The sequence below is a fragment of the Chrysemys picta genome, chromosome 3 (genome assembly GCF_011386835.1).
Source record: "Chrysemys picta bellii isolate R12L10 chromosome 3, ASM1138683v2, whole genome shotgun sequence".
In the NCBI taxonomy this organism is placed as follows: Eukaryota; Metazoa; Chordata; order Testudines; family Emydidae; genus Chrysemys; species Chrysemys picta.
The window spans coordinates 135,135,070-135,151,581 of NC_088793.1; the positions used below are offsets into that span (position 1 = coordinate 135,135,070).

The following is a 16,512-nucleotide window of genomic DNA, read 5'->3' on the forward strand; positions in this document are numbered from 1 at the left end:
GGAGGTGTTGCCTTATATATTAAAAATGTACACAATTGGACTGAGGTAGAGATGGACATAGGAGATGGAAGTGTTGAGTCTCTGGGTTAGGCTAAAAGGGGTAAAAAACAAGGGTGATGTCATGCTAGGAGTCTACTACAGGCCACCTAACCAGGTGGAAGAGGTGGATGAGGCTTTTTTTAAACAAATAACAAAATCATCCAAAGCCCAAGATTTGGTGGTGATGGGGGACTTCAACTATCCGGATATATGTTGGGAAAATAACACAGCGGGGCACAGACTATCCAACAAATTATTGGACTGCATTGCAGACAACTTTTTATTTCAGAAGGTTGAAAAAGCTACTAGGGGGGAAGCTATTCTAGACTTGATTTTAAACAAATAGGGAGGAACTCGTTGAGAATTTGAAAGTAGAAGGTAGCTTGGGTGCAAGTGATCATGAAATCATAGAGTTTGCAATTCTAAGGAAGGGTAGAAGGGAGAACAGCAAAATAGAGACAATGGATTTCAGGAAGGCAGATTTTGGTAAGCTCAGAGAGCTGATAGGTAAGGTCCCATGGGAATCAAGACTGAGGGGAAAAACAACTGAGGATAGTTGGCAGTTTTTCAAAGGGACACTATTAAGGGCCGAAAAGCAAGCTATTCCACTGGTTAGGAAAGATAGAAAATGTGGCAAAAGACCACCTTGGCTTAACCATGAGATCTTGCATGATCTAAAAAATAAAAAGGAGTCATATAAAAAATGGAAACTAGGACAGATTAGAGGATGAATATAGGCAAACAACACAGGAATGCAGGGGCAAGATTAGAAAGGCAAAGGCACAAAATGAGCTCAAACTAGCTACAGGAATAAAGGGAAACAAGAAGACTTTTTATCAATACATTAGAAGCAAGAGGAAGACCAAAGACAGGGTAGGCCCACTGCTTAGTGAAGAGGGAGAAATAGTAACAGGAAACTTGGAAATGGCAGAGATGCTTAATGACTTCTTTGTTTCGGTCTTCACCGAGAAGTCTGAAGGAATGCCTAACATAGTGAATGCTAATGGGAAGGGGGTGGGTTTAGCAGATAAAATAAAAAAGAACAAGTTAAAAATCACTTAGAAAAGTTAGATGCCTGCAAGTCACCAGGGCCTGATGAAATGCATCCTAGAATACTCAAGGAGCTAATAGAGGAGGTATCTGAGCCTCTAGCTATTATCTTTGGAAAATCATGGGAGACGGGAGAGATTCCAGGAGACTGGAAAAGGGCAAATATAGTGCCCATCTATAAAAAGGGAAATAAAAACAACCAAGAAACTACAGACCAGTTAGTTTAACTTCTGTGCCAGGGAAGATAATGGAGCAAGTAATTAAGGAAATCATTTGCAAATACTTGGAAGGTGGTAAGGTGATAGGGAACAGCCAGCATGGATTTGTGAAGAACAAATCATGTCAAACCAATCTGATAGCTTTCTTCGATAGGATAATGAGCCTTGTGGATAAGGGAGAAGCTGTGGATGTGGTATACCTAGACTTTAGTAAGGCATTTGATATGGTCTCGCATGATATTCTTATCGATAAACTAGGCAAATACAATTTAGATGGGGCTACTATAAGGTGGGTGCATAACTGGCTGGATAACCGTACTCAGAGAGTTGCTATTAATGGTTCCCAATCCTGCTGGAAAGGCATAACGAGTGGGGTTCCGCAGGGGTCTGTTTTGGGACCGGCTCTGTTCAATATCTTCATTAACGACTTAGATATTGGCATAGAAAGTACACTTATTAAGTTTGCGGATGATACCAAACTGGGAGGGATTGCAACTACTTTGGAGGACAGGGTCATAATTCAAAATGATCTGGACAAATTGGAGAAATGGTCTGAGTTAAACAGGATGAAGTTTAACAAAGACAAATGCAAAGTGCTCCACTTAGGGGAAAAAAATCAGTTTCACACATACAGAATGGGAAGAGACTGTCTAGGAAGGAGTACGGCAGAAAGGGATCTAGGGGTTATAGTGGACCACAAGCTAAATATGAGTCAACTGTGTGATGCTGTTGCAAAAAAAAAAAGCAAACATGATTCTGGGATGTATTAACAGGTGTGTTGTGAGCAAAACACGAGAAGTCATTCTTCCGCTCTACTCTGCTCTGATTAGGCCTCAGCTGGAGTATTGTGTCCAGTTCTGGGCACCGCATTTCAAGAAAGATGTGGAGAAATTGGAAAGGGTCCAGAGAAGAGCAACAAGAATGATTAAAGGTCTTGCGAACATGACCTATGAAGGAAGGCTGAAAGAATTGGGTTTGTTTAGTTTGGAAAAGAGAAGACTGAGAGGGGACATGATAGCAGTTTTCAGGTATCTAAAAGGGTGTCATAAGGAGGAGGAAGAAAATTTGTTCACCTTAGCCTCTAAGGATAGGTCAAGAAGCAATGGGCTTAAACTGCAGCAAGGAAGGTCTAGGTTGGACATTAGGAAAAAGTTCCTAACTGTCAGGGTGGTTAAACACTGGAATAAATTGCCTAGGAAGGTTGTGGAGTCTCCATTTCTGGAGATATTTAAGAATAGGTTAGATAAATGTCTATCAGGTCTAGACCGTATTTGGTCCTGCCATGCGGGCAGGGGACTGGACTCGATGACCTCTCGAGGTCCCTTCCAGTCCTAGAATCTATGAATACAATGTAACTGGAATATGCTTCATGCAAAAGGTCTCTTGTAAGGTATCATTACAAAGTTTATAATCTACTACTGAGTGTGATCATCCCATTTGTATAAATGTACCACTCTTGTATCTAAAACTAGAAATATGAAATATAACTGAGGGCCTATTGTAATTATGTAAAGTGTGGTCCATTAATGATGGTTTGGAATCTTGATGACTCCCATTAACAAGGACCATTGTCTGCAGATGGCTGTGTTTACCTGTTAGTCTTCCTGTATATGTGTGTGCTGGCAAGTGGGCAATGAAGTCTTGCAATGACATGTGATCATGTCACCTGAACTGGAATCCATCTTTAACCTGGTGCTTTTCCAGTGTGTGTGTGGGGGGGGGGGGGGGGGGGGGGAAACCATCATTAATGGCCCACACTTTACATAATTACAATAGGCCCTCAGAGTTATATTTCATATTTCTAGTTTTAGATACAAGAGTGGTACATTTATACAAATGGGATGATCACACTCAGTAGATTATAAGCTTTGTAATGATATCTTACAAGAGACCTTTTGCATGAAGCATATTCCAGTTACATTATATTCACTTATCATATTTTTATAAAACTATTCCAGTTACATTATATTCACTTCTTATTATGTTTTTATAAAACCATATAGAACGCACGTCACACAGTGAACACTTCCCCCCCCACCCCTTAAATTTCAAACTTAAATTTACAAACTAAGAGGACAACGTGGTCCATGGCCTCCAGTTGAACCTGTGCCTGTCTCTCTGCTCTGAGATGTACTCCATCTCTGCGCTGATGCACCAGACTCCTTATAGAAAGGATGTACCATGGTAGTGATCCATGATCCAGGCTTGAATGACTATCTTGACTCAGACATCATTGTTGGTCTCCCTAGATAGCATAATTTCCTCTTTCAGGACCCCTTCTTTGTGAGAAATGTGCTTGCATTTAGCACTGTACCCTTCAGATACTAGTGTGATGATAATCACTTTAAGGTTACTATTTGGAAGAATGGCACAGACATCCTTCCTGAGTCTTGGCACTGGAGGCAGAAGAAATGTGATTTCATATTTGAGCAGCATCTTCAGATATCCTACCTGGACCAAGAAGTTTCCATCCTTTTCCTAGGTGACCAAGAGTACTGAATCATGGAGCTTCTCATCCAAGTGCACATGGGTGTGTGGGCCTTCCGCGGGATGGCTGTTGGAGAAGCAGACCCACCACCCACTTTAGGCTTTGTACCCTTATTAGCTATAGCCATCTATCTATCCCACAAGTTGTCATCCCACTGTTAAACTTTAAAGAAATTGGCAGAAGGCCATCCTCTACAACAATACCTTTTTAAAACGAGAGCTGCAGGTGCAGTGTGAACTGTGCTTTGCTTTTCTCCTCTCCAGCTGCCTCTATCACACTGAAAAGCCTTCTCTCCAGCAGCAAACCAGCTAGTGCCTCCACAGCACAGACCGCTCCTACTCAGTCTCTAGTATGCTCAGCTCCACAATACTGCTGAGATCTGTTCTTGCTCTGCTTGCCAGCCCAAGGGCACCCGGCTCTTGGGTTCCTGGGGCGGTCCTCCCGCCCTTCCATCTGCTTTCCTTCCCTTTAGCCAGCCTGCCTCTGTTAGCTTTGTCCCCTGACTTTTTTTCCCTTCCACAAGACAATTTAAACTCTGATGTAAAAAAGTACATCTCCTATCAAGTTTAGTTGGAAATGCACCTGCTTGCAACAAGTCTGATCTTGGCCAAAGGGAATAGAGATTTTTGCTTTGACTTTCAGCGATGAGGTCCCAGCTGTTCTCTGTTGGAAGTTGGTGATATTGAGAAAGCCAAACTAACTAATCAGAATGAGGGTTAAGATTGTCTGTATCTTCTGCTGCACCTTAATCTTTGGGGTTTTTTCCTTCAGTGGATCGGTTTATGTCCTTTAATTTTAAACATATCGGGGCAAAAAAAAATCATCTGTGTTCTACTTTTGTTTAGCATATTTGATTATAAAAATCTGTTTCAGTTGAGTTTCTGTGTAGTTTATAAGTTGGTGTGAAGTGACTTTTCTCCATTCATAGGGAAGCTGCTGAGCTTCATCTGTCTATATATACTGAGCTGAAAACGTTGCTTGGTAATTTTTTTATCCTACTGTGCTTCTACCCAACTGTGAATGACTGACTGTAAAAGTCAGTACAAAGTAACTAAAAATAAAAAGGGCCTAAATAATGTTGTAATAGATTAAACAACTTTTTTATGCTCGTAACTTGAAATCAGCTAAACAAATTTCCTTCAAACTTAAGGCTAGATTCTCCTTTCCATACAATAGATCTCTATCTCAGCTCTCCTTGCAGGAATGAATCTCTCACTGATGTCAATGGGAAATCTGTACCTGTGTAAAGAGCAGAAAATTGGACTCAAAATCCACTTTGTAGATTTGAGAGGAGAACTGTGCATATTAAAGTAAGCTTTGCTGTTGAGTTGCAGAAAAGCAAGAGAAATTTTAACTCCAAAAAGGTAATTTAGAGGGAAGTTAAGGCACAGATAATAGAGGATTGCTAGTGTGATACTGTAATAAACCACTATTTTGGTGGTTTATTAAGAGATCTGTTCCCCCAAACCCAGGAGAAGACACTGTATAGTGTGATTCTTACATTGATGTTGATTTTAAAAATGTGAATGGAAATTGAAAGACTGGATCAGAGCCGTAAATATTCAATCCTACTATTAACTCAGTTGTTCATATTGGCTCTTGTGGACCGTTTATACTCTTCCTTATTAAGACTTCATAGGTAGGCAGTATAGAGTGAAATGATTCCATTCATGTTTCAAGCAGCAAAATATATCCAGTGTAACAAACAAAACTAATTCATCACCATGAAAACAAAATAGATAATTTACTTGTGCTATAACCAGAAATTAATTTCCTAAAAGTTCTGAAGTGCTGCTCTGCAAATGAGTGATTAAATTTATTACAGTAATAAATAAAAATATTGATATATTTTCCAAAAAAAAATTGTTTTTTGCTTACATCTCAAATACAGAGCACTCCATTGTAAAACCTAATTTGAAAAGTGCTGCTATGGTCATTTCATTTGAGAATTTAAAATAAAAAAGCTGGCACAAAAGCTTCCGATTTTCTTTTACATAAAATATATTCCACTCACTATTTCTAATTGCCAACAACAGTTACTTAGTAAAACTTTTAAAAATCATAATATAAAAGAATAATTAGTCATGTGGAAAACCTCCATCTTGACAGTCTGATCAAGAGACTGGCTCAGACATGAAATGCTTCTGCTGAGACAAGACTTTCCCCTAGGAATCATCCTTAATTTTCACAGCTGTGAAGCAGGAGAATTCTATGGCGTTTTCATGGGCCAATAGTCATGGCTGCAGTTTTTGGCTATCTGGAGCCATTAGTGAGCAAAAACAGTTAAAACCCATGAAAGATTAAACGCTTGCTGCAGTAAAATCAGTTGGTTTTTTTCACCCCTTTCCATTTTTCTTATACATTGGAAAAGCGTGAGTAAATAGTTTTTCACATTCACTACCCAATACCTATTTAAAAATTTGACAAAAGATAACTTTGTTATTGCCTTTTGTTTTCCTGCCACACTGATTTTTCAGATAAATAAAATTTGTATGCTATCTTGAGATAACAAGGGGAAAAAAAGGATGAGGCAAGAAAAAAAAAGAAACACCACAGCAATGCAATGACTCCTAAATTATCATATTTATTGGCTTGTCTGTACTTATCTTTGATTTGCACATGTAGTAGCTTGCTGCAAAATGATGCAGTGTTTCTGTTTTGCCATTGAGGAAAAACATGTGTTATGAAATGTTAATAGAAGAACAGGAGTACTTGTGGCACCTTAGAGACTAACAAATTTATTAGAGCATAAGCTTTCATGGACTACAGCCCACTTCTTCGGATGCATAGAAGTGGGCTGTAGTCCACGAAAGCTTATGCTCTAATAAATTTGTTAGTCTCTAAGGTGCCACAAGTACTCCTGTTCTTCTTTTTGCGGCTACAGACTAACACGGCTGCTACTCTGAAATGTTAATGTTTATCAAAGGCAGGAGCCATTAAATACTGAGGAGAACTCAACTAGCAGGCCAATCAAATCGTATTGTCTAAATGAAGCAAAATGCAATGGCCCTATTCTCATTATGGCCACTTCACACAGCTCTCAAACATCCTTCTGGCCTGTTGCAGAATATTGAGGAGTCTGGTGGCATCTTAAAGACTAACATATTTATTTGGGCATAAGCTTTTGTGAGTAAAAAAATGGGTTTTTTACTCACGAAAGCTTATGCCCAAATAAATGTTAGTCTTTAAGGTGCCACCGGACTCCTCATTGTTTTTGTGGATACAGACTAACATGACTACCCCTCTGATACTTTTCAGGATATTGTTTTTCAGCTAATTTCTTGCCATTATATTATTTTTAAGCGTTTCCTTTTACTATATGAGGTGTGACATTGACAAAAATATAATTTTTGTTGATAGTTTAGGTGTTTTGCTTTGATTTGGTTAAAAACAAGCAAGGTTACATTATGATCATCACACCCACACTGAAGCAGGGTACAAGTGTTGAATGTCTAAGAAATAACTGAAAGCATTACAAAATGAAACAGGACTCAGACATTCAATGTGACTTTGTGTCCATAAGCAAGATCTTATATTTCCTGCATCAGGGATCTACAGACCTCTCAGATGTGACAGACTGCAAATTATATGGCAGATGCAAGTCACCAAGGAGCTAATACTTTTTAAAAATCAAAGTCAGCTGTATTTGTACAAAAAATTGAATTGCTCAGATGAGATCTGCAGACTACAGTAGAATCCATTTGATCAGAATACAGTTAACAAGATGTTTGTTAACTTGCATATGTGCCTGTGAACCACTGTACAGGATTCTATTTTTGATTGATTGGAATGGGGTTTTCCTAATTACTCGCAAAATTAACACGTTTGTACTGTTTTTATGGTGATGTACTACAAGATCTTGTCCATTTGAATTTTCCCCTCATCGGCAGTTCCTACTGCTATTGTGGCTGCCAACCAGACTGACCCGAGTTTGTCTAAAAGGTTAAAATGTTAAACGTGTGAATCCCCAGCCACGTCGCTGTTATCTACTGCCAAGAGTTTTAACAATTCAGAGACCAAACTGGGAAACATAGTCACTAAAGGGAAATCATTCTGTCTCAGTGGCTCACCAATGTTAAAATGTCAGCACCATTGGGGAGGACAGGGAGAAATGTCAGAAGAAAATACACCTTACCTGGGGCTTTAACAGGCGAACATGCCAAAAGTGCAGGTTTTCAAGACCCAAGTAGAAATGAGGAAGTAACAACAACAAAAACTACAGTAAAGGCTTAGGAGCTGCCTACAAATGTGGGGAAAAACAATGTCTTACTAATGTGACCATGCCATTGGAAACACAGTATGTGACTTTTAAAGGGAATTATCAGGAGAAAGAAAATCAAGATCAAAGTATCTTGATACGTTGTCGTCTTTGCAGTATACACTGATTATAGTGCAGATATCATTTTTCAGTGTCAACAAACTGAATGTTTCCACTGCCCATCCTGATTCAATTCTTGTCATGAGGTAGAAGATGATGCTCACCATCTGGAATTAAGACAAGGAGAGGATTTCAGTCTTTTTTACTGTCATGCTAATCTTTCTGGGAATGGAAGAGTGATTTCTGGTGATAAATTGAGACAAACTACTGCACTGCTTGTTCCAGGACAGTTATATTTTTCTCTGTGCTTACCTTTTGCTAATGCATCAGTGGTCGAACTTTTCTAGTGTGAGATGTTTTAGGAGGGGATTCTGTAGTAGAAAATGTGGAATACTGGGAAATCAAGGTGCTCTGTTAGTTGACAACTGTAGAGTCAATTCAAACTGTAGTGTCAAACATCCACTTATTCATCTTTTCTCCACTTAACTCTACAAGTTTCCTTCAGTGATCTGAAATGAATAGGAAGTCTGTAGAGCACAAATCTAATGTCCAAATAATCCAGACAATTTATGAAAACTGTCTGAGATGGGACACAGAGAACATGGATCCTTATAAAACCTGAGATATGCTCCTTCTTAAGGCTGATGTGTCTCAGGGTGATTTAGATCTGGATAGGGCTTTGAAATTACAGCCCTCACACTTCAGGATATTCCTTCCCATTATGGATGTAGAGGAACTATATCAGAGATATGATAAATAAAGAGATGACGCAACATTATGCTAATTGAAGGCTGATTGAGACCCCGATATTGGACCGTCACAACTGCAACAACTGATTTCAAAAATAGGCATGCTATCTAGTCTCCAAATGGCAACAAGACACCTGTGAGTGTATGGTGTTCTTAGACGGTGAGAACAGCTACAGAAAGCTGAGATGGTAATCACCTAGGTAGCTACTGAAGAGTGGAAACAAAACAATCTAAGGGCATCTTTAGGCATGACCTAAATAGGCATCTGATTTATGGTACTTCATTTCTGAGGAGACACCATAGAAAACTGTATGGTCATCCAGTCACTAGGCTATTACTAAACCACCATCCTCTGACTGCAGAGTATTTAATCAATCTGATCTTTGTATCTATGGTATCTGTAAAGCCATTGGTTCTGCCACATGATTTTACGTATTTCTAATTATACCCAATGAGTTCCTGTCAGACCATCCTCCTCCTAATTCAGTATATGTGCACTGATAAGTTCCAAATTTACCAATAAAGGAACCCAGCAATGGGGTAACTTAAATAACAAATTTTAAACTTGAGCCTGTGCTGCTTCTTGAACTTGCTTTTTCTCAGGTTGCTGTGTTAAGGACTCCTCTAACCCTGCTCTTAGCGCCTTCCACTGCAGAGAGACATTTTATATTTCTGGATTTGTATCTAATATCTTATTTTCTACTGACTCCCCGAGCAGCCAGAGCTGTGTGTTTCTTCTCACAATCTGAGTGCTTTATAACAAGTTTGAGTCCAGAGAGAGCTATGCACCTGTATACAGGATCCTAGAAACTGACTTCCCATTACATGGTAACATCTGAGTGCCTTATATATCCACTAGTGCCCCTGAAGCTAATTTCAAGAGTATTTGGAAGCTGGATGGACCCAAATGAATGATGTTTTGAGGGGGCTGACTTGGTTGTTAGGAGAAGGTAAGCAGGAAACAATGGAATGAAAGACATTACATCCTCTATTGGCTTAGGGCACCAAAGCACCTAGCACTGGCTCCAGCTAGCTCTTTAAGCGCCAATATTATAAAATCCCTTTAAATTATATCACAAATATTTTTAAAAAATCATTATTTTCATTTCAGAAACTTAAGCAAGAAATGGTTCGCTGTCTTGGCTGTGATGAATACAGGGGACCACGGGAGTGCTTACACCATAGGAGTGAACACTCTGTTGGGGAAGCCCCATGGTTTCAGCCTTTATGTGCAAATCACTTAAGAGCCTACCCATTACATTTACACCTATTGCACAGTTTTAATAAGGATGGAACCATTAATCATCAGATAATCCATGGGATTAATTGTGGCTGGGGAACAGTTTTGACTTGCTATTCCCTGTTTGCTTTCAGTTTTAAAAGTTGAAATGGTTTGTCTTAGTTTCTTTAAAAAAAACCCACACAAAATCATAGAATCATAGAATATCAGGGTTGGAAGGGACCTCAAGAGGTCATCTAGTCCAACCCCCTGCTCAAAGCAGGACCAATTCCCAACTAAATCATCCCAGCCAGGGCTTTGTCAAGCCTGACCTTAAAAACCTCTAAGGAAGGAGATTCCACCACCTCCCTAGGTAACCCATTTCAGTGCTTCACCACCCTCCTAGTGAAAAAGTTTTTCCTAATATCCAACCTAAACCTCCCCAACTGCAACTTGAGACCATTACTCCTTGTTCCCTCATGCAGAAAGGGGCTAGTTACTCTTTTCCACTACCAGCCTTCAAAAAAGGCAGAATAAGTAGGACTGAAAAAAGAGTTTTTTGGCACTGGAAGTTTGAGAAGCTTTGAAAGTGGGTAATTCATTCCATTTCTGTCAGTCTACTCCCACAAACAGGGGTTACAGATGTTCTGCTTAAACCAGGGATCTCGAACTCAAATCACCACACAGGCCACATAAGGACTAGTACATTGGCCCGAGGGCCGCGTCACTGACACCTTTTCATATAAAGGTGCAAAAGGCACTGCCCCCACTCCACCCCTTCCATGAGGGCCCGCCTCTTTCCGCCCCCATTCCAACCCCCTCTCCAAAGTCTCCACCCCCTCTGCCCCTATTCCAACCCCTTCCCCAAATCCCTGCCCCTGTCCTGCCTCTTCTCTGTCTCCTCCCCTGAGCGCGCGGCTCCCCGCTCCTCCCGCCTCCCTCCTGGAAAGCGCTAAGCACCTCCAAACAGCTGTTTGGCGGTGGGAAGTGCCTGGAGGTAGGCAGAGGAGAGGGGATGCGGTGCGCTGGGGGAAGAGGGGCGGCGGGTGAGGGGAGCTTGGCGGCCGCAGGAAATAACCCCACGGGCCGCATGTTTGAGACCCCCTGGCTTAAACCCTCATTCCCACTGTTCCACCTCAGTTCTCAAAGCTAGGCACCTAAGTGGCCTAGTTTTTCAGAGGTGCTGGGCAGCAACAATGCCTGTTAATGTCAGTGCAAGATGTGGATGCTCAACAATTTTGTAAATCAGGTCACTTGATAAGGAGCCCAACTTTAGGTATCTAAGTTTAAACATTTTAGTTATAGTGCCTAGAGATGGAAAAGACTGTGTAAACATCAAGTCAATTCCCCTTTGCAACTAAGATTGGGAGTGGAGGGATGTCACAGCAAAAGCAATGTCATGGGCTCCAGCAGAGGAACCAGAGAGTTTGCTGATAACTTATAACAGAGAGAAAGCAGAAGAGAGACAACAGTCTTTACAGCTGAGGATGATGGTGCTTCAGTTTTACACACACATTCATGAGACATTGAGGTCAGCATTGTTTGTGCAAGAAGATTATAACCCCCTTCATATGAAAAGCTCATAGATCCGTGAGGCTAAGTTTTACTGAATGACCAGCAGAATAATGATACCAAGGGACAGCTTTGAGTCCATGGCCTTCATTGCTAGCCTAGGCTAGTGTGGCTTTTGGCATTATTTTAAATCGACAGAGCCGGTCCTGAATATGAGCCTATTTTCTTCCAGGGCTGTTTCTGTGATGAGTCAGAATTAGAGTTAGAGTTCCTGAAATAATATGGAAAAAATCCACCCATTGTCTTTTATTCATGATCAATAGTGCTAAAGTCTAGTTCAATAGGCTTCTAATAAAGGGAATGGTTGCTTAACTGGCATATCAAAACTGCCATGGAGGTGTGCCAGTGAAGCACATTTTACTACATAAATATTAATATGGAGTGTTTTAGTTCAGAGATACTGTGGCAATAGCATAGTATAAAATGCCTAAAGAGGTGGTTATACAAAGAGCTCTAGAATGTAGGTAATTATCTCTTTAAAAAAAAAAACCCAACGATTGTAGTAAATATTAAAGACAGTTATATAATATTTCCCTTATAAAATGTTGAATGAGTTAAAATATATGAATTTGGTTAACGTTACTGACCTCAAAATTCACATATCGTAATCACTGATGCAAAGTTTACTGAAGTTATTCCAAAATAGTTTATTTTTCATTCCCCTACCCCTACTGCATCTTCTTTTGAAATGTAATATATTGGTAGTCTGATAATTGGAAAATCTACTTGTTTAAGTTTTTATATGCATGTTAGTGTATGATTATGGCTGATTGGGTTTTCCAGACAACATTTCTGTAATATAGATTGTACATAATCAAACAAGAACAAAGAAAATCAATAGTACTTTAAAAACGTTTCAGATGGAAACAAATTATAAGACGTTACTTGCTGCTTTTGAAGTCATCAGCCATATTTCATGTTAAAGGCCATTATTTGCACATTATCCAATTCTGCAAATGTATGTGAAATAACCTTCAAAGAAATTGATATGAATACAACAATTACTATAGCAGATTTTACAGTGATATTTGACTTCTAGCTTGAATACAGAAGGTAATAATTGATACAGTGTCTGTAGCAATTATCCTCCATGGAACTTAGAAAGAATTCAGTGTTACTATTAAGCGGTTGTAAATTTTCAACTGGTTATTGGTGTTTGTGACTTTGTGTGGCCCTGCAGGGATGAGTTGGTGGGTAGTGATGGTTTTGTAGCAAAATGTTCCTAATATAATTCTAAACTTGCTCATTTAGTGCCTGATGCACAGCCCACTGAAGCCAGTGTTAAGACTCCCACTGACTTCTGTGGGCTGTGAATTGGGCCCTTATGTAATAAGGGCCTCATCCTGTGAGTTGAGAGCCCCAATTCCCATGGAAGGCAGAGTGTGGCTACACTGCAGCTAGGAAATGCAATTCCCATGTGGGTAGATGTGAAAAAGTGAGGATAACAAGTGGAAAGTTATTTTTAAGAGTTGATGATGAAGTAAAAAGAGAGGTTTGAAAACCATTAACCTGATTTTTATTTTTATATATAATATATATATATATAAAATGTTGAAAAGCAAGCAGTAAAAAGAGTAGTGAATCAGGTCCGGAATGGCTGACTTCTGAGCACAGTGGAATAGAATTTGAGTTTTTATTTGACTGTAGCTGGAAAGGTTTGGTGGGGGGATTGGAATGTTACAGGCAACTCAATTCTATGAGATTAAATTAGAATGGAAAACTTTAAGTGTTTACAAAGTGGATCTCTTTTACATTTGAGCCCTCACTCTCTGTGCCTCAGTTCTCTCACTGTGCAGTTTGTCACAGGTGCATTGTAAGGACAAATTATAGTTTTGTGTGGTGCTCTAATACTATGGTGAAATAGACCATATTAATTATCTAGGAAGCTATTGAGAAACCATAGTAAGGAGAGTGGTAATGAAATTTATACATACTTATGTTTTTTTGATGTTGGAAGTTTGACTGAATGTGTGTTTTTAATATATGCCATGGACCAGGGTGATGACATGTTTTTACTTAAATTATTTTTATACTTCCAAGTAAGAAAACAAGGTGTCATTTGCTCAACTTTGAGTTTCTTAGCGTAGGGTAATACTTTAAAATGCAAGCAATATTTTGATGCATAGATTCCAAGGCAGAAGGGACAACTCTGATCATCTACTCTGACCTCCAGTATAACATAGGCCATAGAACTTTCCCAAAATAATTTCTAAAGCAGGTCTTTTACAAAACATCCAATCTTGATTTAAAAATTGCCAGTGATGGGGGATCTACCATGTCTTTTGCTAAATTGCTTTTAGTTTATTTAAAAAAAATCCTGGAGGGTAATGAAATGTGTATTCGTTATAAAACAGAGTAGGATTGCTCTAAGCTTTGGGATAATAAGTAACATTTAATTAGCTCTTAATGAGTATTGTGTATTACAGATACACTAACATTTTTTTCATAGAGGGAATGATACTTAAGGAAAATGAATTTGCAGACATCTAATTTTTATATTTAAGGGTTTATTTTTTTTAAAAAGTCCCTGAATTTTCAGTGAACACAGTCTTTTAATGCAAAAAGTATATGGTGTAAAATAGATTTACAATACTCAGTAAAATATTCCTGAAACTAAATTACACAACTAATATACAGTATGAAGAAAAGAGCAGGAACAAAGGAAAAGAGAGGTGCTGGATACAAGAAGGGAAGGTGTAGGAGTATGAGTAGAAGTACGTTGATTAACATAAGAAAAGTCCCCACATGCAATCAAATTCTTCTTTCTTAGCTTGTAATTTAGGCATTACTATTTCATACAAAACTGTTTCAGTTAATTTTGTGAGCCATTTTTATGCTAGCCTGTGAATATGATTTTTTTCCAATGTCAACTTTTTGCAATCATAAAAGCTTATATTATCTATATTAGATATCTTTTAGATAAGGTTAGTAGCAGTAGACTGTGATAAAGCATACAAGTCCTTTATATGCCAAGAAATGCTTTCTCAGCCTTGACGATCACTGTTTCATCACTAAAGGGAATGCACTCTGACCTGGACAGTGGAACAGAGAAAGGTTCAGGCTACTAGAAGTGCCCTAAGAAATGAAGGGTGTTATCCACAAAGCAACTTGGGTGCCCTATTCTGGAGTTTAGATGCCTAACTTCCCCTCTTCAGCACCACTACAATACACAGATCTCCCACATGGCACCAACCTGACCTCCTAGGTGCCTAAACTCACTTGGCACCTAACTTTCCATTGTAAAAGTACCTTAGGCACCTATGTGTTAGGCCTTGGGGTATGTGCATTGCTGTCCCACTCTAGGTGTCTCCTGCCTAAGCCCCAGAGCAATTCACAAACTGAAGAAAGACCGGCATTCAGCTGCCTAAGTCACATGCGGGGCCCAGTCTGGGAGGCAGCCTCTCAGCACTACTCCCAGATTGGGTCCAGTTCAAAATTTAGCTGGAGATGGAGGTTGTGATGGTGCCTGCCTTATAACTTTCAGCCCAGTGGTGTGCCAACCTCTGGACTACAGAGTCATTCTCACACACTCCTTCTGTCTCTCTCTGGCCAGATAAATTATTTGAGTATTTATACATAGTGGAACATTCATGAGGCCAGAGAGTGATGCATAGCAATGCCTAAGCCCTTTGTGGATTCCACCCGAACTGCTGCTCCCTGGGAAAATCGGAGACTGATAACTAAATTCCCTGGTCCATGAGAGTGAGTGGGTGGAATAAAATGAAAGCAGCTGGATTACTTCCTGAATCTGATACAATTAAGGAAAGGTGAGCCTCGTTATCTAAACAGGAGTTTATAAAAAGGACTGGTGCCTTCTCAGAGTAGGAAATAAAATACATCCAGAGTAAAATGGGATGTGGATATAAACATGCTTAGTTTTTAAAAACAGTGTTCATAGAATCATAGGACTGGAAGGGACCTTGAGAGGTCATCTAATCCAGGCCCCTGCACTCATGGTGCTGCATGTATCTAGTCACATAATTATAAATGTATGTGGCTTGTTCACCTTCTGTTTATATTAATCATTCCCTGGCAACACAAAGGTTGAGGTTATCAGAGTTGTATGGACCACTGCCACTGTATTTCAGCTGAACAGCAATACAGAAGTAACATGTTCAGTGCAGGTCTACACTACCGCTTAAGTTGATCTAACTTACGTCCCCCAGGGGTGTGAAAAAGCCCCCCAACCCTGAAGCGACGCAAGTTTTGCGCTGTCCTGACTGGCGCTATGTCACGCTTCTCGCCGAGGTGGAGTAGTTATGCTGACAGGAGAGCTCTTTCTCATTGGCATAGCGCTTCTGGTGAAAATGCACTACAGTGGCACAGCTGCATCGGTGCAGCAGCGTTTATGTTATGCTGTAGTATAGATGCCTTCAGACAGGATGTTGTCTCCCGGTGACAGATTCTCATTATTTGGGAAAGTTCATAGGATGGTCCAGGGCTTTACATATAGGCTCTTATTCCCCAATTAATGGGATCAGGATCATGGACACAAACTGGAAATGACAGGTATTTGATGACTTTTACTCTGGCCATTTTAATCTAGTATAGATTGATAATATATATATTTATTTTGCAATGGGACATCACCAACACGTGTCTAGAAGTTTCTAGTTGAGTCAGATTCTCACTATCGTAGTCCTGAATATCTTATGCCAAGCCTACTACATATTTGCAAATGTTCCTGAATGGTTTTTTAAAATAGAAATAGAGAAGATGTGTTGGTCTGCCATTTAAATGCATATTTGTAATATTTGTAAAGCTTCTTAGAGTATTAAGGAGTTAGTTAATTACATCCTGTATCGATTATATTTACCCAAATGGTATCTATATGGAATACACAAGCCCAAAACTCAAGT

General features: G+C 39.5%; 1 protein-coding gene and 1 pseudogene across 22 annotated transcripts in view; one reads left to right on the forward strand and one right to left on the reverse strand.

Annotated features, from left to right (window-relative positions):
- Window positions 1-16,512, forward strand: part of RYR2 (ryanodine receptor 2) — a 722,683-nt gene that overhangs the window by 214,882 nt on the left and 491,289 nt on the right. The gene's annotated exons all lie outside the window — the stretch shown is intronic.
- On the reverse strand, window positions 3,375-3,922 carry LOC101950390 (adipose-secreted signaling protein-like; annotated as a pseudogene).